Source organism: Sander lucioperca, chromosome 3 (assembly GCF_008315115.2).
Source record: "Sander lucioperca isolate FBNREF2018 chromosome 3, SLUC_FBN_1.2, whole genome shotgun sequence".
NCBI lineage: Eukaryota > Metazoa > Chordata > Actinopteri > Perciformes > Percidae > Sander > Sander lucioperca.
In genome coordinates this window covers 41,152,295-41,179,720 of record NC_050175.1, presented here as the reverse complement: position 1 = coordinate 41,179,720, position 27,426 = coordinate 41,152,295, and the positions used below count along the sequence as shown (strand labels likewise).

General features: G+C 39.6%; 1 protein-coding gene across 2 annotated transcripts in view; it reads left to right on the top strand.

Moving 5' to 3' along the window:
* The window catches only part of tspan4a (tetraspanin 4a), a 160,682-nt gene that overhangs the window by 12,124 nt on the left and 121,132 nt on the right, over window positions 1–27,426 (top strand). The gene's annotated exons all lie outside the window — the stretch shown is intronic.

Sequence of the window (27,426 nt, the reverse complement as noted above, 5' to 3'; positions counted from 1 at the left end):
TGACAGGCTGTCAAGAGAACACGATGGACCAAGGTCCTTGAGGAAAGATGGAGCTCTCACACACTCTCTCTCACAAACACGCACGCACACACACACACACACACACACACACACCACCACCACCACCAAATGTTGTCTTTTTGGAATACTTTAAATTGGAGGCACTTACACACACAGGAGGGAAGTGATGAAGGACAAAATGCCTAATTTTGCACCCATTTGTTGTGTTCCTATCTAGGCCTGCGATAAAATTAACATTCACAGGCTGCCACTCCATAGTCCACAGTGACTTGTTCTCATTGAAAAGTTCACAAGGTACTTCTTTACTGCTACAGCCTGCAGATTAGTTGCCATGGAGACAAAGCTGTCGGAAGACAGGAGGAATACGTTAGCCAATACTTGTGTTTGCTTTCTCCGATGGAGGATACGTTATGGAAAGGTTTGAAGAGTTTTGTTGACAGAGGCTCGGTAGCTCTCATTGATTCAGTGTGTTGAAAAAAACCTCGACATGTCTTTCTCCTCTTCCTGCCCATGCAGCTCTTGCTCTCTGGGCTTATTCACAAAGTTTAGTTTTTATGTTTTGTCGAGACTTGAGAGTTTCACTTTTTACATCTAATTTGTGGTGATTCAATTATCAAAAGCCAAATGGAGAGCTTAAAAACCAACTGTGGGAAAACCATAGACCTTGCATTAATAACCTGATAATTCCTTCATAAATTATTCACTAAAAGGAGCTGCAGTATGTTTACTTTATCTGCCCAGGCGGTATTATTCACCTTAAACTTGAATTGTTTATTGCATATTACTAACTCTTAATTAGTACTTCAAAATAATCATACTATGCTGCAAATCATGTCTAATCTTCAAAACAAAAGGTACTACAGCACATCCTGTTGTGTTTTAAATAAAAGCACAGCCTGCGTCACTTTTTCTGAGTGCCTTCAATTTTGTCATAACAGAGAGATTTATTGACAGAGGACATTTTGGTGTTTTGTAGTGTATGACTCATTTTGACTCCTGTGATTAGTGTTGACACAGTAGAGCTTCTTTACTCCCTGTTGATAATGGTGATACTGGAGTTACTGGAGTGCCAGATCGCAGTTTCAAAGTTTGCCACCGGGAGCTAAATGAGCCATTTAGAGAGTCTGTGGTGAAAGGACAGAGCTGGATGACTTTCCTGTGTACATGCTCAGGAGGACTCCAAATCCAAACTCGCTGAAGATACAAGTCTGAATAAAATGTCTGTTATAAATATAAAAGATGTGCTGTTTTTGTATAGGAGAAAACATAAACCAGCCAGACTATCAGTTTTCAATTTTGTCCTTAAGGAGGAGAAGGAGAAGGTTGGTCGTTCCATTTTTCTTTTTGAAAAGACCAAAACCAACAATAAACTGATCCAAATACAAGTATTGCCTGTGTAGCCAAAGCCTGACATAGCTTATTCATCTGCACCATAGACCAATATTTTCCAACCTGGAGGTTTGGACCCCAAGAAGGAGTCACAAAATACATTTTTAGGGGTCATGAGATGATTAACAGGAGAGGAAAGAAAATAATATTTCTGCTACACAAAGTTATGGTTATTTGGTCAGACTTTCCTATAATCTTTCTTTTTGTCTTGTAAATTACTGGATAATTTTACTTCTTCAGGAACATATTTCGTTTGCATGTCATCACAGATTGGCTTGGCACGGTGTGGCTAAAGCTGACTGACTCTGGCTCATGGAAAAACCCTAATAGACTTAAGTAGAGCTGTTCTGATACCGATACTGGTATCGGTATCGGCTCCAATACTGCCTAAAACGCTGGTATCGGTATCAGGAAGTACTGGAGTTTATGCACCGATCCGATACCATGTAATAAAGCCCTAAAGAAAATCTACGTTAAAGTAGTTTATTTATGTTCTTTTTCCGTTATAACTGACTGTCAAACTGCATAATAAAAGAAAGTTCTGTGGCATTCATTGTTTGTTTCACAAAGAGTTTAACCTGAGCCAGACTGACAACAAAGATAGAAATAATATCACATAGTATACAGTTGTTAAAACATAATAAAATATATGACACACTGGTATCGGATCGGTACTCGGTATCGGCCGATACGCAAGTTCAGGTATCAGAATCGGTATTGGGAAGCGAAAAATGGTATCGGGCCATCTCTAGACTTAAGGCTGAGTGCAACAGAGAAGGAAGGGAAGTGCAAACGTAGCTTTTGAGAAAAGGACTTACACTCTGTTGGTCTTTTCATGGGATTTGTTGACAATTACACAAATACGGAATAATGACTGAATAATGCTTTATCTTCATAGCATGAAAAACATCTTAAGAGAGTTATGATCATCTTAAGAGAAAGTTTATGAAATCTGCAGCTGCATTAAAAATATCTACAGTTGGGTGAAAAATTAGAGGAGCACCCAACATAAAATATTGAACTCATCAGGTGTTGGGCCACCGAGCCTCAAGAACTTCTTTGGAAATATCTGCTTTTGTTATGATTTTCCACCATCTTTTTCAGGTTTGTCCTTAAATGTGTTTGTAGTAACATACAGGATGTCCCATTGTTGTAACCTCGTCTTTTTTATTTTTTCATATATCAGTCACAATTTTGTTTGTTGTTTTAATTAATTTTACCGTATCAAGCACTCACAATGCCGCCTACCACATTCACAATGAAACATTCCTGTCTCACCTCATAACAAATGCTCATTGTTATGTTGATAATAAGCTACGGAGGCATCACTTGATAGAAAGCCTAAAAATATTATTATTATTATCAGAGCAAAACATGTGTGAATGCTTTACAACAGGAGGTAGATATAAAAGACCAACACAGACAGTTTTTTTTTCATAATCATAATTTGTAGTTGAAAGAACGCCTACACAGGAGAGCGCACATCCAATCAACCTCGATTAAAGAAAATGATCCTGTTCAGTGAAACATGTAATTGCGTTCGGAAAACATTTGCACAAGTTTGATGATCAAACACTTTTCTCTCTGTGAGCAAATGATTTACTACGCAACACTGGCCGCTGTTAACCAGCCGACCCATGTTGGATCAGGGCAGATCAGTTGCTTCTTCAAGGAAGGTATAAGTGAGAACAAAGTGAGACATACATTATATAAGATTCAGGCTTCCCATCTGTATCCCTATTATAGATAATATATTCTAGAATAAGCAAGTAATAATACTGTTGACATTCATTAATAGTGTAGTCAGATTTCAATATCTGCAACATGATACACATATCACTTGCTCTAATAAATTCTTAATTTGAATATAAACATTTTTTTTTGTCAGGTTCGTAGTTCATTGATGGCCGCCTTCACTCATTTCTTGGAATCTATGTGAAAAACTAGGCCAATGGTGCATTCACATGCTCCTCAGATGGTTCCATTTCTCGAATATAATAATCTCGACGTACTGTGGCCTGTCAGTGAGGTAGTCCTTGATCCAGTCTACCCCTATCTGGTAGACTGAATCAAGGACTACCTCACTGACAGGCCACAGTACGTCAGGCTGAAGGACACCACGTCTGACACTGTGGTAAGCAGCACTGGAGCCCCCCAGGGCACAGATCTTCACCCTGTACACCTCAGACTTCTGTTACAACTCGGAGCTGTGTCACATACAGAAGTATGCCGATGACACAGCCATCGTTGGGTGTATCAGGGGTGACAGAGAGGAGTATCGGAGTCTGGTGAGGGATTTTGCTCTCTGGTGTCACACTAACTGCCTACAGCTCAACACTTCTAAGACGAAGGAGCTGGTCATTGACTTTGGGAGGTCCAGACCAAGACCGCGACCAGTCCTGCTAGAGGAAGCTGAGGTGGAGGCTGTGCAGTCATACAAATACCTCGTACAGAAAGACACAAAGCAGGTTGTACTTCCTGAGGAGACTGCAGTCTTTCAATATCTGCAGAAAACTTCTGTTGATGTTTTACCAGGCTGTGGTTACCAGTGTCCTCTTCTACACTGTGGTGTGCTGGGGGGGCAGCATATCCAAGGACACCTCCAGACTGGATAAATTGATCAGGCGGGCCAGCTCTGTGGTCGGCATGAAGCTGGACTCACTGGTGATGGTGGCAGAGAGGAGGACACTGGACAAACTGCTGGACATTACTGACAAAGCCAGCCACCACCTGCACACTGTCATCAGCAACCAGAGGAGCCTGTTCAGTGGAACGCTGCTCCTTCCCAAGTGCAGGACCAACAGACTCAAGAACTTCTTTGTCCCTCATGCCATCATACTCTACAACTCCTCACTCGGGGGGAGGAGGAAATAGGATAAATAGGGTAAAGAGGACATAACAGGAAGGAAGGGAAGGAGTGGTAGCCACTCACTAACTCACTCACTCATTCACTGTGCAATAATTTTATAATCTACTCACATACATACCTGGACACTCTAACTGCTCTTAACTTCTAATTTATGCTAAATGTCATTTATTTATTAACTGTACAATAACACAATACCATACACAGTCCTATATATATATCTATATATTTATCTGTAGTTTATTGTTGTTTTACTGTTTGTTTACTTTTGTAAAAAATATTTAGCTAAAAGTCTATGTATATTGTTATTCTTATACTGTATTTTTTTCTATACCTCTTTATTTAAAGAGTGTTTTGTTTGTATGCTGCTAAAATCTGCTGCTGGATATTTAATTTCCTTGCGGGAGTCAGCCCAAAAGGATCAATAAAGAGAAGTCTAAGTCTAAGTCTAAGTCTAAGTCTAAGAATTGGGAAGTTGTTCTTTCAACTTCGGTGTTTTTGTGAGCTTTAAGTCAGAATATGAAAACAAGCTACGCTACGAAGAAGATATGTTGTATTATATTGCTCAGAGCATTTGAACAATACGTTCATAGCCCTTTATAGTATTTGCATTAAAGGACAGTTCCGGCGCAAAACGAACCTAGGGGTTATTAACAGATGTGTACCCACTCTGTCGCTCTCTGGGACGTTTTCATGCTAATCAATTGTGTTTGTAGTTGAAAGATGCTAGCACGGACCGCTGATTAGCTTACAACGCTAGTATTCGGGGCACAGGGAAAGTAAGAACAAATCACCAAACTTCAACGGTAGCATAATGAGGGTCCCTAAATGTTAACCGAAGCATTGAGAACTTAGACAGTTTATTGAAAAGATACATTATAAAGACACTCGCGTTCATGTTTACATGCCGCCGCCGTCTTGAAAACCAGTCATGACTTACAGCTGGCGATGCAAACTAAAATCAAAAGCAATTTGCTCAATATATCTTAAATAATCGCACCGATGTAAAACATAACTTGTCTAGTGTACTTACTCAGTGGATAACTGTCCATCTGGTCCCTCCAGTCTGGGTCGTTGTCTCCATTTTATTTTCGGGACATGGAAAAAGGTTTCAAGTACAGCCCTGTTTATCAGAGAGGGGAAATCTTCAGAATGTACAAAACACTGCGTCTCTTGGTTGTCGCGACGCAACAGGTCCCACTCCGTGCAATACAGACACACCTGTTCGGTGGCCATAGCTTCACAATGTCCGCAGGTACACCACCAGTTTCCGAAGTACGAGGCTGTGTTGCGGCATTGACTACTGGTAGCTCTCTCTCTCGTAGCCCTTTCACGGAACTCCCGCAGCTCTTCGTTCAATAAACTGTCTGTACACTTACAATGTTCTCAATGCTTCGGTTAACATTTAGGGACCCTCATTATGCTACCGTTGAAGTTTGGTGATATTTTGAGCCTTTTTAGTGGTATAAATAGCGATTTGTTTTTACTTTCCCTGTGCCCCAAATACTAGCATTGTAAGCTAATCAGCGGTCCGCGCTAGCTTCTTTCAAGCTACAAACACGTTCGATTAGCATGAAAACATGTCCCAGAGAGCGACAGAGTGGGTACACATCTGTTAATAACCCCTAGGTTCGTTTTGATAGATAGATAGATAGATAGATAGATAGATTTTTATTGATCCCAAAAAAATGGGAAATAACGGTGCAGCAAAAATATCAGACATATACAGAGTAAACATTAAATAATAGAAAAACAATATACATAAAATAATAATAGAATACTACACAAGCAATATTTTTGAAATATATACAATTTGGAAATAAAATATACAACTGTTTCAATAGATATAGATAGACTAGATATAAATAAACTTAATGTGCAAGTTGGGGAGTAAAAATAAACAACTGTTTCACTAGTAATGATAGGATGTAGATAAACCTATTGTGCAAGGTTGTGCAAGGTGCATTCAGTGCGGTTGTGATGTCTATGAGTCTTATCTCACACTCAGTGATGAAGTGTTAAAAAGTTTTAATTGCCTGTGGTAGGAATGATTTCCTGTAGCGGTCCGTGCGACATCGAAGCTGTCGGAGCCTCTTAGAGAAGGTGCTCCTCTGTTGGACCAGTGTGGAGTAGAGAGGGTGGTCGGGGTTATCCATGATAGATAACAGTTTGTTCAGTGACCCCCTCTTCACCACAGCTTCAAATGTGTCCTGTTTGCAGCCAATAACGGAGCCAGCCTTCCTGATCAGTTTGTTCAGTCTGTTTGTGTCGCTGGCTCCGATGCTGCTGCCCAGCAGATGGCGGAGGAGAACAGAGCGCTGGCCACAACAGACTGGTAGAACATCTCCAACATTCTGCTGCACACGCTGAAGGATCTCAGCTTCCTCAGGAAATAGAGTCTGCTCATCCCCTTCTTTTTTTGCGCCGGAATTGTCCTTTAATCATTAATCAGATCTGCTCCAAAATGTAATGGGTTCTTCCCAAGCAGCAACCTCTGGTGCTGAAAAATGATGCCAATGCAGAAGTGCAAAAAAAAACTGCACTTCACTGAGTAGCTACTTAAGGCTGGCTCCAAAAGGGAGTCAATCCCCATAGACCCCCATGTTAAAATGCCCAACTTGACAGTATAAATAAACATGTTTACAGCCTGGTACAAAAAACAGTATTGTTCTCTATAGCTAAGTTCACCCTTCATGACAACTGTGGGGGGTTCACCCTCCTTCCAAGTTTAATAAAAATCGTCCCAGTAAGTTTTCTGTTATCTTGCTGACAGACAAACAAACAAACAAACAAACAAACAAACCTAACCTAACCTCCTCTGAGGTACTAAGCAGATCTGGTGTCAGCAAAAGCTAATAATCCTTTTTCTCCTATGAATTGCTGTTTTCTTCACTTCACTATGAGGATTAAACGTCATCATTTGGCTGGTTGTGTAACGTCACCATAGAAACAGCATTAAATAATCACCAAAAGATAACCACATTATGGAAAGCCCTAAAAACACATCATGTTGCAGTTACTGTGAGCATATAGGCATTGTTTATCATAACAGGTTTTTAGCTTGGCAGTTTTGGAACTTTATTCCAGCACCTCTATTAAACATTACTGCAAAAGGGATTCATTAAAAATGCTTTATTGCACCTCCCCTGGTTGTGCTAAATCCATTTCAGCCCTGTCAGTTTTATAACAGAAGTAGCAGAAGGTAACCGTAACTCGCAACACTGACCAGTCGGTTGCTTGAAAGTCCTTTAATGCTTGCAAACAAAAATAAAAATAAAAAAATACATGATCTTAACATTAACAGACATTAGAGCTCTGCTCTTCGCAGCCTGTCAGGTTGGATAAGGCCACACTGGATGCCCTTGAGACTGAGACTGCAGCAAGCTGTACTATATCTGTGTTTTAAACACTATTGACAGCCTCAAGAGAACATGATGGACAAAGGTCCTTGAGGAAAGATGGAGCTCTCACACACTCTCTCTCACAAACACGCACGCACGCACGCATGAATGCATGCGTGCACGCACACACACAGACACACACACACACACACACACACACACACACACACACACACACACACACACACAAAGACACACTTGTGCTTCAATTGACGTAGCTTGATCCGAGTTGTGTGCTCCAGGGACTTTGTCACTGGTTATTTCTCTGGTGCTCTCTGTCTCCTGGATCAAGCAGGTCTGCCTACACACAGCCACCTGTCTGAACACTCCTCTGATGAGATTACTCACACTGGGATTCAGGCTGTGAATGTGTGTTTTGTGCATGCGTTTTGATGTGATTCTCTCTTAATGCATAAAAATGTAAACGGTGGATTTATTTGAAATGCAATGCCTGTTAATTATATAAACTCTCGCTATAAACTCAGTGAATGAAATTATACAACAGTGACTGGAACAAATGCAAGTGATAAGACTGAGTGCATTGTGCACACATTCAACTAAATTAATATGTTCAATCTCCACATTAAGAAACTCATTGCATCTCATTACGCTTCAAAACCATTTGTTAAGCAGTCCAAACATTCTTACACCTAAAAAGAAAAGAACATGTCTGCTAACCAAAGATACTAGTAAAATACTTTCTGAATACACACACATATATATATATATATATATATATATATATTTGTAGTACAGTGTCAGTTGGCAGTCTAAGTTACATTTAATGCCTTTCAGTCTTAAAAGGATTTTCACAAATCACATATAAAGCATTGATTTGATATACGACTCAGATTCAAAAATGTGTCTCAGTCTGGCCGCGCAAATCAGATTTCAGACTGCGTTGTGTGTGTGGGCTTGTACGGCGTTGAAATGAGACAATCTAATTTGCTTTTCACACAAAACCGTTGGATACACCGTCTAAGGAAACACTTGAAGTGAAGTAAACCTTCAAAACATCACAGCTCTTTTAATTTTACCTGCAAAGAATTCGTTGGATAATTTCAGTAAAAGAGGATTTCATTAAAAGCAGTTTGATGTGAATAGGTGTTTTTTTAAGGAGTTTAATCTGGGAGTGGGTGTCATGTATTTTATGTACATATGAGCCTTTCAACAATCTGTTGCCACAATGGGGGTGGTCGTTCATGTATGTGTGCCATAGCATGTTATACTGTATGCAAGATGTGTGTTTGCGTCTGTAAAATAGATGAATTTTCAGCAATCCCCCCGCTGCTTCTGTCCCCCCGGAGGGATTTTTCTTCCGTTCATGGGCATAAATACATGTTCACACAGAAAGCATATACAGTATGTCTGTTCTTGGGCAGTGTTTGACTGGCAAGCAGGGTAATAACCTTCCAGCTCGGAGGGATTAGCAGCAGAATGCAAATGGCAGATGTGACACATACAGTATGCACATATCATGTTAGCAGGTTTTCACGCTGGCTGTCCAGAGGTGTGGAGAAGGCATCAGACTCAATCATGAAGCTACTGACACCCCATGTGGTAGAAATGTTTGATGAATGGAGGGAGATATTTATATGATTTATTATATTATATTAATTACCATTCTGTGACAGGTTTGAAAGATTTCCTCAGACACGTTGGCAGCGTTAGTCACATGCTGATTAATGCTGCATCTAGATGTAATTTCCTTGTCAATTTATGAAGTAAAAGAAAGTACAACATGATTAAGTCAGAGATACCGGTTGTTTGCTTTTGTGCGAGTAATTATATCACATGAACTAAGCTAATGAGAGAGCCACAAGGTGTAAATAATGGAAGCCAGTCATCTACAGTTCTTTCTAGTTAACAGCTTGGATATGTTAATCAGCCTGCTACCATTATTTATACACGTGACATATTGATGTATTAACCATTTAAAGCTGTAGTGCTTAGTTTCTGTCTCCCCCATGAGAAATTCTAAGTAATGACAACAACACTGTCGGCGCATCCACATGATACAAGCCTTCCGTGATCGCGCACACGCCCCCACCCCTCCTCAATGCAGTTGCTAGTATGCAAGGAGGACACGGAGGATTAGAAAAAACATGATGGACTCTTTAGAGGAGGTAATTATCTTCACTCGAGCTTCTGTTCGGGAAATTCACCGGACACCACAATCTTCTGAACATAGCCATACTGAGAAATACAGAGAGAGTTGTGTGGAGTTAATAGGCTTAATTAGCTTTGTAGTAACTCATTTGGCAATGGCTTGAATGTAACGGACGTTCATTAATATCAAAGAGTTACGCACTACAGCTTTAACCTGGTAACCTGGTATGTTGTTTCTTGCCGAGAGTAAGTTGAGAAGATTGATTTGCTTTGCTTAGCACAAGGACTGGGAACAGGGGTAAACAGCTAGCCTGGCTCTGTCGATGCATAACTTAATGTAGGATTACTATTCTTTAAATCATGGGCTATTAAGGATTTTGGGTAATGCATATATAATAAGATAAAAAAGAAAAAAAGAATTAAAAATAAAGCATTTGACTATTGATTTGGACGTTGATTATCTTGCAACACTCAAAGCTTCGAAGCATTATGGTCAGCCCTAACAAGGTCAGAACAAATATTATAAGCACTTTAAAATTTAAACTAGGCCTAATGAAATCCCCAGTGCACGCACAGCTAGGTGTTTTTCATGAAGTGCCGACATTGTCTTTTTTGTCACTGCTGTTTCTCTTTGTTGATGCAGTTGGCGTTTCACACACTTTATTGTGACTTTCCAGACTGCTCTCCTTGACATATTAAAATCTTGCAGTTTTATTTTGACTGATGCAGCAGCAGTTTTTTCGCAGATGACCTCTTTGGAGCTCCTCTGTAAATCAACGTGCACTAATCTTATTGAGTAAAATCTTTAATAGTGATTTAGTCAGTGCCCTGTTTGCAGTATTTGTCTGCCTCCCGTAGTCTTATTATACTGTATGTCACAAAGAATGCACACTGCTGCTTGGCCCCTGAAAAGCAAGGGACAGCTCTGCATGCAGAAACTAAAATTTATGAATATTTTAAATCTCTTTGTTCCTAATAGACATTATTTGAGCCAGCTTTTGTAGTGTAATTACAAGTTGACATGCCTTGTTTAAATATACATGAAAATGATGCTCATGTAAGGTACTTTATGAAGGCATGATGTGTGCATTGTTACTTGTGTTATCTCATTTGAGAACACAAGAAAACACATACCTGCTGATAACAACTTTAAGCCCAATTAGTTTTCTTTCTGTGGAGGCAGCCTGTGCTGTAAACATTGTATTAATAATTAAAGTTTAATTTCCTCCTCACCTTCCCTAGTGATGGTAAAATAGTAACAGACGCATGTTTATCCTTTCATACCCAGACTGTGTGTCTGGTTGATCCCACCACTAGCTGCCACTAAACATTCACCAACAAGTTCAGATGACAGCTGAGCAAGTGACTCAGGGAAGAGCTGACATAATTCTATCGTTCGTTCCTTCATTCCTCAATACTTTCCGACATTCCTTGTTCTGACATTCTAGGGTGAGAATTGTAAAAACAATTCTCACCCTGGCCACCATCTCTTTGATTACCTGCCCTAAGGGAGACGCTACAGGTCCATCACAACACGGACCACCAGACTAATGAACAGACCGTTTCTGGTCGCACATTTAGTTTTTCCGGTATCGTGATATAGGTCAATTCTGCACGCACCTCATTACAACCCATAATTACATTTCCTGTAGTAATTATCCATAGACTGTTAATATTTACAGTCTATGTAATTATCGCGAGAGCAAATGAGGAAGCAAGGTGACAAAGTATAAGAGCGCCAAATTCCTTGTAAGAAGGCAGGTTGGAGTACTCAAAGGGTAAAACAAACACGGGACTTTTACTCAGGACTATGTGTTTAAACTGCGGCCATTACGTTAAAAAGAACAGTCAGAAGTGCAAACCAAGATAGCAATTCACCACAAGAGGACAGCAAATCACCACAATCGTGTTGTGGGGATTTGCTGTTGTGTTGTGGGGATTTGCTGTTGTGGAATGGGATTTGCCAGCCAGGGGCCGGTTTCACAAAAACAGAATATATAAATCCAGGATAACTGATAAAGCGAGGCTTGACCTAGTCTGATCTGTGCATCCTGGCTTGGTGCGTTTCACGAAGGCCAAGCCAGGCTGAGGAGGAGCGACTAGGTTGAGCCAGGCTGAAGTAATTCAGATAGATGCGCGTCCACGGCTTTCCTCAAAAGACCGTGAGGTCAATCACAGATTTACCGATGCCAAAATGGAGAATACGCATTGTACATACTTTATACAGAATGGGCAGCAGCTTCTTGTAGAAGTATGATGACGTGAAACACATTATTTGTATAAAAAGAAACAAAACACCAGGCCGCTGTAATGAAACAGGGAGAGAAAGCGTAGCAGACGATCACGGACTGACTGAATGCTTAAGTAGACTAAATATATACATTAACTGACCACTTCTCTGAATTGAAACCGTCATAATCATTCCATTCAAGGATTAAGCTACTAATCATTTGCACAAATTAACAGTTGTACTATTTGCCTTAAAAGTAAGCAGAAGATAATGTTACTCAGGAAATTTACCATGAAATTCAATTTTCTACAACGCTAGAGTATGATGCGTAAATATCTCTTTCACTCTGTTTCTCCCTCTCTCTCATGGGCTAAAATATAAATTTCCTAACTTTCCTAAACTTACACTGCTCGCTTTTAATGCAAAGTGTACAACTGTTCGTTTTTGCAGATGACAAGTGACTCATTAAATGGTTTCAGTTAAGAGCAGTAGTTCATAAATGTATATTTTTAGACTATCATTCAGTCTGTCTGCTATTATCTGCCACGCGTTTTCTCGCGTTTTTTTATTTTTTATTTTTTATAGAGGACGAGTTTCCTTCTCTACATATTATATGCCTTGCTCCCTTGTATATATGGACATAGAAAATAAAGACACTGAAGAAATTGGACTCTAAAATCTAGAAACTATAAAGATATTTAAGTGATAAATTCCATGCACACTGTAAACATGAATGGAAGAGTATATTCATCAGTTATTTCCCCCCCAGCAAAATATAAGGTCAAAAACCATTGGGGTGTCCTCTCCCTGTTGTTACATGAATGTACAGTAGCCTACATCACTAGATAGTTACTGGTCCAGTGAACTAAGACTATAATTTGGGAGGATTGTACAATTAGGATATGTTCTTTAAATTGTACAATCCTCCCAAATTATAGTCCCAGTTTACTGGACAACACAATTTGTGTGCTAAGAATGCCAAATACAATGCACATGGAAGTGGAACAAACATGATCCTTATTGTTAAAGAATTAAAAAAAAAATGAATCAACTAAAATAATTCAAGGTGCATTGGTCAACTATAGAAATGTACAGCATTGTATGTATTGCCCTTAGTAACAGACTTCATTTAAGACACATTTGAAATTGTATCAGCCTTTTCTAATTATCTCAACAACTGCCATAATATATTCATCAAACTTCTAACAACAATGTGAACAGCAGTCTTCATACAGCAATATAACAGTAACAATGACTGTCACATGAATAATTATTAAAAAAAAATTATGGTCCCAACTTTAAATAATAACAGTACTTAAATGAACAGCAATACGCACCTGTTGTATTTTAATCGAGGCTGATAACAATAGGGTAAAACCACTGCTGGGTGATCAGAAAAGGCTCCAGGATTAAATAAATCCTGGCTGTTAGCCTGGCTAACGGCACAGAATAAATCTCCATGGTGATTTATATGCCTCCGCTTTGGTGAAACCGAGTCAAGGCTAAATTCATCCAGGATAACGGGGAAATCCTGGCTTAATCCCTTATCTTGGTTTTGTGAAACAGGCCCCTGGTCTCACAGAATTCCGTGAAATAATCACAGAATGTTAACACCACATTACGTGGTGGTGGCACGGAATGTGTGAAAATTCCGTGTGGACACCACGGAAAACAATGCCAATGTAAAGTGAATGAGAAGATGACATAGCATTAAGAGTGACTACGGTAGCGAATTTTATGAAAGGCCGAAAATCTGCGTAGGGAGGTTGGTTGGGGTGGTGGATGGGTCAAACAACACAGGACTTTCACCCAGGAGACTGGGGATTGTGTCCTGCGTGTCACGTTTCCTAAACTCAACCGTCGCTTTCTTCTTTTCCTAAACCCAAACGTCCCGTTGCTGTCCCGCGTGTCACGGAAACGTAAGCCCAGCCACAACCTTTTCCTTAACTTAAGCGGCCGTGTTCATTTCATGGAATTCTTCGTGGGCCCATCACGGAATTTTTTTGGCGATTCCATGAAACTGCCACAGATTTTGAATTAAGGGGCTGTGTTCATTTCACGGAATTCTGTGAGATCAGGTTGGATTTGCTGTCGTGGTTTGCACTTCAGGGCCACCGTAGCAACTTGCCACGCAGGTCCACTGAGATCCGCGTTGTTTAGCGTCTATGGCAGATCTCGGCAGACCTCGGCTGCTGGCACCACGGAGGAAAGCCAAACACCATTCATCTTAACACACTGCTCACACAACAGAGCTGGATTAAAATTGGCAAACTATCCCTTTAAATACAGTATAGAATATTACAACATTAAATCCTTAAAACAATGCATGATGTTCATTGGAGGGAATTTACATGGAAGAATATGATTAGACTTTTTATTACACCGAAAATAAAATAAAAACAGAAGGATTTGCCAAATTTGGGATGATGTTGGAGCACTCAAGCGGATCACTTCCACATCTTCTGGGATTGTCCAACTATCCGACCTTATTGGATTGAAACAGTTGAAAAGATTACCTTAATAATGGGCTTTGACATTAAACATGATTTCTGTACAATACAGTATATCTTGGTAATCTCCCATCCATAATCAATTCTAGTGATAGGTACTTGATAAAAAAATATGTTGGCAGCTAGTAAAAAAGTTGTACCTAGAAAATGGCTAATTAAAGAGCCCCCAACTAAAGGGGAATGTATTGGAATTATAAAAAAAATACATAATATGGAAAAACTAACTTTCTCCCTGAAACTACAAATGTACAAATGTAATAATTACTGGAGGAAATGGATAGCCCAGTTCAATACAGTAGTGCCTTGACATGACAGCACATATTTAGGAACAATATGGATACATGTGTACGTAAGAAATTGTGGCTGTATTTACATGCAAATGTAGTAGTCTATGTAAATATGTGGATATGTACAACTGGACAAATGTTTGTATATGGGGTTATGTATATGTTTGTTTGTGTGTATATAATACGGTGGCCGACAGGGGCAAATGCACTGCAACTTAATGAAATACACACAGAGAGAGAGAGAGAGCCGGGGCACATTCAATCTCAGAACGGTGTGCACCGTTGTGAAATGGTGTGCAACTGCTTTGAGATCATAAATATTAAATAAGTCTGTGTTAGAGATATGCTTTCTCTCGTTTGGTGGGTGTGTCTCGGCTCAGGTCACAGGTGATACTCAATCAGCAGAGACGTGTCTGTAAACTCGTGGTAATAAAAAGGCAGAGCGCTCTCTCCCCGTGGGGTCGAAAATCAAGCTGTTCCATGAGGCCTGGAGAACTTCCACTGTGTAATATACAGTGTTTTTTTGTTGTTGTTGCATTTGTTTTCGGGGATTGTGTGCTTTTCTTTTGCATTGTTTCTGTATTTGCAGCACGTTTGTGTATTTGGTTGTGTTGTGTGTATTTGCAGCGCGTTTGTGTATTTGGTTGGGTTGTGTGTATTTGCAGCGCGTTTGCTAAACGCTGCGCATGTGTTGTCAAATTTATGATGATGTTTTGTCTATTTGCGTGTGTTTCATTAAGTTGCAGTGCGTTTGCCCCTGTCGGCCACAATAATATAAGCAATACTTTACATACTAAGAGCAGAAGTTTGAGGAAAAAAATAAAAAATAAATCTGAGTATTTGGAATGCAATAGCCCCCCCTACTGTGTTTGCCATCAGCAAACAGATCTTGGACTTAATGCTTTGACTTTTGATTTAATCAAATTGACGTTGACCTACCCTGTTTTCTTGTTTGTTTGCCTGTGCCATTAACCTTTTTTCTTTTTCTTTTCTTTTTTCCTGTATTTTATAACATGTTTAATGCAGTAAAGAAAAGAGTATAAAAAAACAAAACACTGCATGATGTTACACAATGTGTTGACTGTTAGGACTAATTTCTACTTCTACTGCCACAAAACAAACCAGCTTCATGCCAACATCAGCAGCATTTCTTTGCCTTGATACACAGGTTTACAAAACACTTGTCTTTATTTCTGTTTTCTTCTCTACACAATGAGTGCAGGTAGGCGTAGAGCCATTCATTTCTGACACCCACATCCAAACTCTTTGCATCTGCAGTGTATCTGTTTGGCTCCAAGCGTGGTGCACAGCATAATTACATTTCACCGTGTCGTGTTACACAACTACAGACATCAATTGGCTCATCCACTAACACATGTCTGATGAACAATAGGTTGGCTCATATGCTTTTCATGGTTACTTTCATGTACAATCCCCTTGTTGAATTGCTATATTAATAACATATTTTAGTTAACAGCTTTAATTAGTGCTAAATCATATTGTACAAAGGTATTAAGTCACCACATTCAACTAACGGTGAACCAGGTGTGACTCATTCATTGTTTACTCTCGGGCATTGTGGATTCATATTATTCATTCATGATGGTTAATGTGTGAGTTAATGTTTTAAATTCATTGTTAATTTACAATGTTACAATGTTGTTTGGTAACAATGTCAGGATGTTTTATAAGCCTCATAGCTCTCCACACATTGTTACCCTACGATATTAGTGCAGTCTGACCTGTGTGTACGCGGTGTGACTCCTGTGAGGGAAATGTCAGTCTGACCATTTCTTCGTTATTTATTGGTCCAAAGCCAAATATCTCCTCAACTATTAAAAGAGTTGCCATGAAATATGGCACAGATATTTATGATATTCAATGGTGGAAGAAGTATTCGGATAATATAAAAAGTACATAAGTAATAGCATAAAATATGTTTTATTTATCATATTTTATATGATTAAGCCATTGTTTTTTTTTAAAAGATTATTTTTCTGGGCATTTTAGGCCTTTATTTTCATAGGACAGATGAAGACATAAAAGGGGAGAGAGAGGGGGAATGACATACAGCAAAGCGCCGCAGGTCGGAGTCCAAACCGTGGCCGCTGCGTTGAGAAGTAAACATCTCTATATGGGCACGTGCTCTACCAGATGAGCTACCCAGGCGCACTAAGCCATTGTTTTTTTTTATGCATTAGTGTTAGTGTTACTTAAATGAAGCATATTTATACTTTTACTGATCATATTTTAAATGGAAACTCTTTACTCTGAAAAGTTACTAGGAACTTTTTTTAATGAACCTTAATTTATACAGGCCATCTCGTTGAGACACGGGATCTCATTCTCAAAAGAGACCTGGTCAGGCACAACAGCAATACAACACAAAGTCACAGACAGGCAGGACGTACATACAAAGGACAAGACAAAATAGGAAACAAGTCTAAAGTGATTAGTACAAAAGAGCCAAGTGGTAGTTAAAACTAGAAGAACAAGAGCAGACCTCCACAGAAGCGCTCAATAGATTTCTTTTTTTGTATTAAGATAATTTTTTGGGCATTTTTGGCCTTTAATTGGTAGGACAGCTGCAGATAGGAGAAGGGGGAGAGAGAGTGGGAAGACACGCAGCAAAGGGCCGCAGGTCAGATTTGAACCATGGGCAGCTGTGGTAAGGACTGAGCCTTGGTCCATGGTGCACTCGCTCTACCAGGTGAGCTACAATGGTGTCCCACTACCCATATTTCTTAAATGTAATTTTAAAATCCTGCTGGACAGCTTCAGTTCCTGCTGTAGTTTGTTCTAGGTTGATGGGGCAGAGTAGGGTAAGGCCTTTTTTTTTTACCAAATTCTTCCTGGACTGGGGGGGGGTGGAGAGATTAATTAAGCCCTCAATTTCTTTAGAAGATGATCAATATGGAATTGAAATTGAAAGAAAGACTCTCAAACAAAGTTTAAAAAAAAAAGAAAAGAAAAAAAGACTTTCATCAATTGTAATGCCTACGTATTTGTAGGCAGTCAAAGTTTCAACTACAGATGTTAAATAAATGTAGTGTAGTAAACATGTGGTGGAGTAAAAGTACAAAGTAGCTTAAATTGACACACTGAAGTAACGTACAAGTACTTGAGTAAACGTACTTTGTTACTTTCCACCACTGATGGTAAATCTGATGTCAACACGAGGTAAACATTTTTTTTTTTACATAACAAATCAAATGAAATACATTGTATGTGTTAAAATTAACATTATAACCCAGGATCTTATAGTCTGTCTATGTCTCTTTTCAGGTATCACTTATTATGTTTTGCTCTCAGGTCAGTTTTGAAAAGGATATCTTGATCTTAATGAGACTACATCATTAAAGAAAGTTAAATCTATTAGTATGTTACACAACTAAATGCTAAATGCATGCTATGCTTGTGCAGCAGCTATTCCATTGCTATGCCAACTGTACTCAGCAGTATCTTTCTGTGACACCGATTAAACCCAGCAGTTTAGATTTCTGTCTAACGGTTGTCAACAATGTCACATTTTCCTTCAGGGAAACACAGTCAAAGTCACACCTTTGGTCCTGAATACAAATTCACTTCTGGTTCTGTTGTCACTTTGCATCACATTTATATCTAAATATTTATAGGTTTTAAAATAAGTTATTTAACATAGAAAAAAACATTGTTACTAAAAACCATTGTGTTTTGAAGATACTGAGAGACCTACAAAATACGTTGTTATTCCAAAACAATTCTTCTTTATATAAAACATTTTATTATATTATAAAAAAATATAATTATTTCCACTAGAATGCTTTTACATAATTTATTTGTTTTCTGATCTTGCGTTTTCCTTATTCTTTTTTTTTTATAGCAATTCTGCGATGCTTGTTTCTTGATGCATCTATTTTTGTTTTATTGTCGATAAATCTCTATTTTGTCAGTGAAGCGAATCTTAAATCCCTGTAGAGTCGGCTCGGTTGGGTTAAACGTTTTTATTTCCCATCGGAGCTGTTGTTATTCATCTTCATGGCTCAGATTCCTCAATGATCTCAAGTGTCATGCTGTTGTAAAAATGTTTTTTTCAGCCAGCTCATGTGCCTCACACACAGCTGTTTTTGGAAAGTGACATCTTGATGGCACCTGAGCCTGGCAAATTCATGGCATACTATTCATGGCCAGAAAATGGCAGGAACTGTTGTGCAACTTTTTAAGGTGGTTCTTCATGTGATTTGATAGCATGTAGCTGTTTAAGGCCTGGAGAAAAGATGTTTTCAAGGAGCGATTTTAGCTTTAACAGCACTTTAACAATGTCAAAAAACTGTGCCTTTCATTTCTGGATTAATTTAGGTAAGTAGTAAGGCTGTCAATCGATTTAAATATTTTAATCAAGATTAATTGTATGATTGTCCATAGTTAAATGTCCAATATGTAATATATTTACTGTAATAAATCCAAAAATTACCCCAATGTGTCATAAGAAATTAAGGAAACATGCTAAGTTGAAATACTATCTTTTCTGACAACAATTATAATGCCAGTATTTTTTCCTTTTGAAATTTCCGTTCCGTGATGGAATTTCTGTCGGAATCGTGTTTTGGCCCGTGTGTTGTTATCAATTGCCTAGTTTGACAGCCAGGCCGGGTTGCCAGATATACCTGTAAAAATGTAAACCCGGCGCTACAGCTGTAACGTTAGTACAGCCTTGAAAGCAGCAAACAAACGAACAGGATCAACGGAGATAGATTCTACCCGACCTAAAAAAATAGCATGTTTCTAACAGTTGCGTGAACAGAGACGTTACAAACCCTGGGTAAATATTGGAGATGTATTTGAAAGATGAAGACAGCTTAGGGACCGTTCGGTATTTATGGAATGGACCACCGGAGGAAAATAGGGGAGGGTCTTTTTATTTTATGCTGATGGGAGGGTCATCCAACATTTTTTAGTCTGGGTGGGGGGGGGTCACCCAACTTTTTTATTCATGAAAAGAGCAAAATTTCAAAGTGGCTTGTTTGGTGCATATTTATCCATGTAGCTCTCAGTCTCAGCCCCCTAGCAGATGGTCTGACCGCATACGCGGAGTTTGCTGGGGGGGTCAGGAGGAGCACTGCCCCTGGTGGCTCAAACAGGTAATTGCATTGTTTAAAAAATGAGTGGAATAATTACATCTGGCATGACCAGATATTTTATAAATATCTTAAATAACACAAAACAACTAAATGGTGGTAGGTAATACATCAGAGTTCATATACTGCTTTAGTAAAAAAAATATTACCTGGCTGACGATGGGAGCAGCAGGACGCAAAAAAACGAAAGTTACTGTTGCACTAATCTGGACATCTTGCCGTGCCAACCTTGCAATAAAGGTTTCCTAAATGCCATGTATATAAATGTGATGTCAGCTTACTAATTGATTGCGGGTTTTGTGTAGATTTGGACTTTTATACGTTTATTCCACTTTGTTTAAACGGCGAAGTGGAGAGGCCTCGTTCACCTGTTCGGAGCTGGCTGGTGAATGTGACGCTCGTATCGGCCTTGCTGGATACACCGTATCATTTACCTTTTTGTGGATGTACTTATCTCTGTGGATTACTTTTTTTTCGTGTTGTTGGATTACGGCAAAATACGGATCTTTTTTTCTCAACGTGTCTTAACGTTTTATGGTGAGTTTGGAGAGGCATCTCAACAGACTGTAGGTCCAACACTGATTGTTCACTGTTACAGTTTAGTTCAATTTAAGCGTCGTGCCGTAAGCCGTGCCGCGATTGGATTTCATAAGGGCGAATTGTTAAATTGTTACAATGTAACTTAAAATCTGCTTTAAAAATAAACATATATGTTTTGGAATATAATGTTCAGCTTCGGCAGCTTTACCTATGTGCTAAAATATACAATGACGAAGCCTAGTGACAAGTCCATAGCAACCAGTGTTGAATTGGTTAGCCTATATCCCAGTGTCCTTTGCTGAATGGTCTCAATGTTTTATCGTTTTATTTCATGTGAATACTAGTTTACTAGAGGAGTAACTTAGTATCTGAAGTAATGCAGTAATGCATGAAGTGTGCATTTAGTTTCCATGCTTATTGTGTTTCCACAACAATGTTAGTGAGTAAATCTACTGAAATGGCCACCACACCATAACAGAGGAGTGTGATGTGTAAGATGAGAATGCAGAGGTTAACTTGGGTAAGTCATGGCTGTAAAAATCAAATGGTATCTATACTTCTTTGCTAAGTGCAAACTTGCACGCAAGGGGAGGGTCATTCCTCTTTTTCAAATCATTTTGGAGGGTCATAGGAAAGTTATTACTGACAAGGGGAGGGTCATGTCTTTTTAGGTTAGAGGCCACAAAACTCCTCTGGTAGCCCCTTAATTAAATAACGAACAGTCCCTTAGAGCCCAAAAGAACGCAGAGTTGGCTAATTTCCTCCTGAACAGGTAAGCATTAGCTTCAGACTATTTTATCACGGCTACAAGGGACAGGCATTTTATGTTATTTCAACATTTGTGTACTCACATTTAATTATTTAGCTAGAGTACCCAAGTTGGTTACTTACAAAAACAATTGAGACACAGCCAGTAAAGTGATCCCGACTGGTCCTGGCTAACGCCGCCATGCTAACCCTGCTAACGTTACTGGAGGACCAGGCAAGCGGGCAACGGCTGTTTACAACATGTAGCCTGTTCAGCGGCCATAGCCGACAACAGTTATTTTAAGCCAAGAGAGGGAGGCTGTAAATCGGAAAGAGAGGACCGTGAGTTTGCAGTATGTTTAGCGATTGTTGCCGTAAGTCTAAGCCAATAAGGTGTGTTCAGTCGGGTGAAAAGGATGGCAAGGTAATGTTATTTTTAACAATTCTAAGCCAAAGAAGTGTGTCTGTCCGTCGGGTGGAGAGGACAGCGAGGTTGTTGTGTTTTTAACGGTTCCTACTGTAATTCTAAGCCGAAAAAGTATGCCTGTCAGTTGGTTACAGAGCTCCGCGTGAGCACGGGCTTTTATGACTGTCAATATAGCCAGCATCTAACGTTAGCTACTCCGCTGTGCTGTGAAGTAATGTCTGGCTATGTAAGACAAGCGTCTAACAACATTGTTGTGGATGCTGTGATCTCAGCCTGGCAACCAACGTGAAGTCTTGGGAGGAGGGGGCTGGGGAGACGACTCTCTCCAGTATTTTGAATTTGTACTGCAGTAACTATTTTAAACACTAGCTGTCAGTATTACATATTGCACCTTTAACTCGAGATTAATTGCAAATCAATCACAGATTTTTTTTAATCTCTTCTAAATGTACTTTAAGAGATATTTTTCAAGTTTTTAATGCTCTTACCAACATGGGATCAGACAAATCTGCTTGCTTTATGCAAATGTTTATTATTATTGCAACAATTTGAAACAATGACATACATGTCTAGAATATTCTCTAGAATAACCTCAAAGGTACTGTATGCTCAAAAAATATGCTGAAAGCATAAAATGGCAAACTCAAGCCCATCAAGCAACAACAGATGGGCATATTGACCTGAATGTAACATTACTTGGTAATACTAACACAATGTAGCGTCCCACTTTACAATTTTTTTTTTTTAAAACACTTTATTTATTTTCATTTTCTTTTCTTGCAGAGATAGAGGGCAGTACAGAAAAAAGTACAATACAAACAGCATTAACAATGACCCTCCACCACCCCCCCTGGTCAGAAAGCACAGGGGAGACACTTTGTTTCTCTCACTATGACTCTAGAGTCGTATCTCGCTCCGAAAATAATTGGCATCACTCTCTCACTCACTCTACCACACACTCCCTACACACACACATGCCGGCCCTGCTATTTTCTTAAAGAGATGGACGCACACACCAACGTACAAGTATAAACTTCAGGCTAAGGCGAAAGATCTGCATGGCGCCTCCGCAGAACCATAAATCTCGCTTTAAAAGGAATTTGCGTTAACTCGTTATTATCGCCCTAATTTTGACAGCCCTAGTAATTAGTGTTGTTTTACCAGTACAGTAACATGGTGTCATAGACCAAGGATGACTAACATTGGATTTTATACAGATTTTACTGTAAAAAACAAAACTGTTCAAATAAAAAAATGTTGTTGTGAAATAGTTATCTTGGGAAATTGTCTTAAATTAGGTACTATGTTTCTTACAGTGAATAAATTCACTTTTCTTTTTTTTCTTTTTTCGGGGGGGGGGGGGTTTTTATCCTTTATTTGATAGTGACAGTGGATAGACAGGAAAGGTGGGAGAGAGATGGGGGAGGGACTCAACCTGCATGGGGCGCACACTCTTACTGGGTGAGCTAGAGGCCGCCCCGAATAAATTCACTTTGGAGACCCTGCCAAAATGAAAGCATTGAGTTGTGATCAAGAGAAAATTTGAAGACCTTTTGCACTGCTGTAAACTTTACCATCATTATTGCACATAATGGGCGCTTTGTTAACTTGTGACCTTCTAACTTTGATTTAGAGCCTTGCAATAATGTCCAAGGAGAAAACAGGATGCCCTGAAACAGGCATATAAAGTCTGATGATTTTAATTTTCCCAAAAATAGCATCCCGTTAAAAGCGTGAACTGAAATGATAGTGGTTGCATAAGCTAAAATTCTAGCAGGCAAACTCTAAATAATTTGCCAGTCTTGTGGAAAGCTATTCTCATTTCATATTCTCGTATTGCTGCTCTGTGTGCACTGCAGTTATCCTTGTAGCCTGTTTTGTCATTTAGTGGAGATTTTCATCAGAGACTCGTATTCGCAGAGTTAAACAAGGGAAAGCAAGCTAGACTCCTACCCGTTTATGACTGCACAGAGACCAGAGTGCAGCACAGCACACTTAGTGTATCCGACTGAGCAAGTCAGTCCAATTACATCCTTTTTTCACATCACAGCGAAAGTACTTTAATATGTGCTTCCATATATAAACCTTCATTCTTAACAGAGATGAATTTCATCAGGTTGTGCATCATGTTTCCTTTCTGCAGCCAAAACACTTTTTTTCCCTCCTTCTGGGTATTTGTACATGCTGAGGACATCAAAGCTACCGCCACCCGCGGGGTGCCACTGCAAGTTTACTTTGTATGTGTCTAGGTTTGTGTGTGTGTGTGTGTAGGTTTGTGTGTGTGTGTGTGTGTGTGTGTGTGTGTGTGTGAGAATCTGGGGGTAGAGATATGTTGTGTGTGACGGTGGATGTGTTAGATTAGGAGATTACATGACTGACTAGCAGTAAGGTGTTTTGCTTTGTGGAGACTAGGGCTGCACGATATGAGGAAAAGCTGCGATGTGCGATAACATTGTTTAATATTGCGATGACGATATGACTTGCGATAAATATTCAAATGTGAATGTTAGCTATACTGTTCCCATGTCTTAGTGCTTTAATAGGTTATTTGCGAACCTAAACATTGAATAGCCTATTCCCACTGAATAAAGAAATCAAATAGATAATTTTTGACATGCTTTTATTGAACAAATTACACATAAATGAGGCATTATAGCTATAAAGAAATTAACGTTCGACGAAAATCTTTTAAACTGACCTTTGTTGATCTGAAATGAAGACAGATTCAGAAACTGCACGGCCTATTTCTCGCTTAAAATGTTTTCAGAAACACGTTTCGGTGAACTATTTTAGTACAATATGAGATCGTATTCTGAACGAGACGCCATGACAGTCTGGCTGTGAATTTTCGGAGAAAAAAGAAAGGTTTTCATTTTTTGTGAAATAATCAGACTGTTAATGGAAACAATACAGAGCAGCGCCGCCTGCTGCTATGGAGACGTATTACGCTTCGCGTCGTCTCAGTGTGTAAACTGTTTTCCCTTATTCATCGTGTCAGGCTGTCTGTTGCGATGTGTTCATCGCGCTAGTTCATATCGCGATGACGATGAAAATTTCGATGTATCGTTCAGCCCTAGTGGAGACACAGTATGCTAATGACAATTCACTTACTTATGGAGCATGTATTTATAAGCACTAGGGATGAGCGAGTACAGCATTATCTGTATCTGTATCTGTTAACCATATGAATTATCTGTATCTGTATCTGTACTCGGACTGGGCGGGGCCTAACCCGGAAGTGGGCGGGATTTAACCCGGACGTGGGTCGGGTTGTCTTGAAATGGGTGGGGCTTTAACTGGTATGTTATTTTAAGCATGCATTTGATATGGGTTGATCCGAAATTGTTATATTTATATATTATATTTATTGCTGATTAGAAAACTATTTACATGACAGCATCAGCATTGAGCTTCAGATCAATGGTTTTGATCACGATAACAAACAAACTATATACAGAACAAGTTTTGCAACAATGAATACAACACATGCGGTTGCAATTATGAAGTAAAATGTAATGAACAAGAGTTTTCATACTCAACATAACTTTCTTTTTTTAACTTTTAATTTTTTTATGATCAGTGTGATTTTTTATTTTTTTTGGTTCTTTTATTTTTTTTAATTTCCACACCAGGTATGTGTGTGTGTGTGTGAGTGTGTGTGAGTGAGTAAGAGAGAGACAGAGAGAGAGAGAAAGAGAGAGAGAGGGGGGCGGGGGGGACTGTGTTCTACAGATCAAATAGTCCGACGCTGTTTTTCCGATCTGTTTAGAGCCGGCTGACGGTTTAAAAAAGAAAAAAAATCTCCGACAGGCAGAGACGCAACGCCACGTTTACCAGAACTCTATTGGTTAATAAGTAAGTACTACAAACCGAAGTAAAAAACAAACCTGAAGCTGAAGAAACCCTAAACGTTAACGGAAAAGACCGGCGAACCTGAGTAACTGAGGGAGAGACAGAGAGAGAGAGAGCTGTTCTGTGTGTGAGTGAGCAGAGCGGGACACAGCAACACAATAAATCTGTATGTGTGTGGGGGAGGGGCGCTGTGACGACTAGCCTATCACAGAACGCAGACACAGTCAGCTACCCAATGAGGATTTTTATTCAATCCGAGCACAGATATAGACTCGTATTACTCGTATAATACTCGTACACAGCAAAAGTGCTTTATCCGTACCGGATACTCGTTTCAGCCGAGTATCCGGCTCAACTCTAATAAGCACGCTCAATATTGGGGACACATCTTTGTTAACATTTGTAGAGAAAACAGGATTTTAGCTGCTCCTTTAAAACCTTTATTGGTAAAGCTACAGACACTTTTCTGGATCGTGGATAAGCTGTGATGTGGGTCTATAGGTGCATCCACCTGTTTGTATGCTCATTTCCAATTTGCGTATAAAAAGAGCAAGATGGAAATGTAGAAAATGTGAAAAAATGTTTTTTTGCTCAGCTGAGGGGGAACAGTTGGTGTATTGATAAAACAAAAAGTGCCAATAATGTGCAATTATAAATAGTCTTAGCACATAAATCATGACATAAATATGAAGCTTCTGCTCTACTGAAGAGAGAAAAATTGTGGCATGAGGAGGAAACCTGTAACCTTCCTCTAATTAATGCATGAAACAAACGTAGTGCCATATTTGTGTTTCACTGTTTCCGCATTGTTTTCCACATTTCAAGGTTTGACTGTAGCTCTTTTAAGTATTTCATCTTGCTGTGCCCACTTCTTTTGTAATGGTTAAATGGCACCTGAGTGGATGGAACCATGCATTAATTGGCTTTTTCTTGTGCCGATATTTTAGTCGATACTGCTGCAATTTGGATGGAAACCTAGTTAATGAGAACCATTTTTTGGCCAGTATTGTAGTGTTTACTCATAAGCTAAATGAAATGATCAAAAAATATGGTGGTTGGTCCTTTCTGCTTGTTGATCTGCATGCAACCCATGCCATTTTTGTGTACGCTGTGGATAGCTTAAAGTCCAACATTTTTCTCATCATTTTGATATTGCCTCATGTCCAGTAACCTTTTTTAGGGAGAAAACACCATTAGCCCAACTGTCAATGTGCATTCTCTCTTCAACAATGTCAGTCTGTCAGTAAGTCACACTCACTCTCTTAGGCTGCTGCCTCCACGGTCTGACAAAAATACATGCAGGAGACAAAACAGAAATCCATTAAATACTTGAGGCAGCACCTTTGCAGCTTTGAAACGTCCCTGTGGATGTGTAAAGCCACTGACCCAGATGGCCACCAGGTTGTGGAGAGGATGCAGTTATTTTGTGAGATTGTCAGCAGCAGTGTACGATCCCCAGTATTTCGAACAGAGACACACTTTATAGGTGAGTTTGTAGTGTGAAAATCTGTGCCAAGACAGTGTGGCAACATGGATGCTGTATGACCCAAGTCCAGGTCCAGAGGGAAAAAGGGAGAGTGGAATATGACTGAAGCCAGGCGTGCAGAGAGCAGCCTGGGTTGTGTGCAAGAACAACCTCTGCATGTGGAATGAGTTCCAGGCAGGAGGCAGAGAGGAGAGGAGGAGGAAGCACTAGCGCAAGTGCAGCAGGCTTCTGAGCACTGGTATGTTTATTGTCTGTGTGTGTGTGTGTGTGTGTGTGTGTGTGTGTGTGTGTGTGTGTGTGTGTGTGTGTGCGTGCGTGCGTACGTGCATGCGTGTGTGTGTGTGCGTGTGTGCGTGCGTGTGTGTGCGTGTTATCTAGTAGATGGTAGGGCATGACTGGCGTGTGCACGAGGGAAGATGGGGCTGCGAGACACTGATTGGTTGT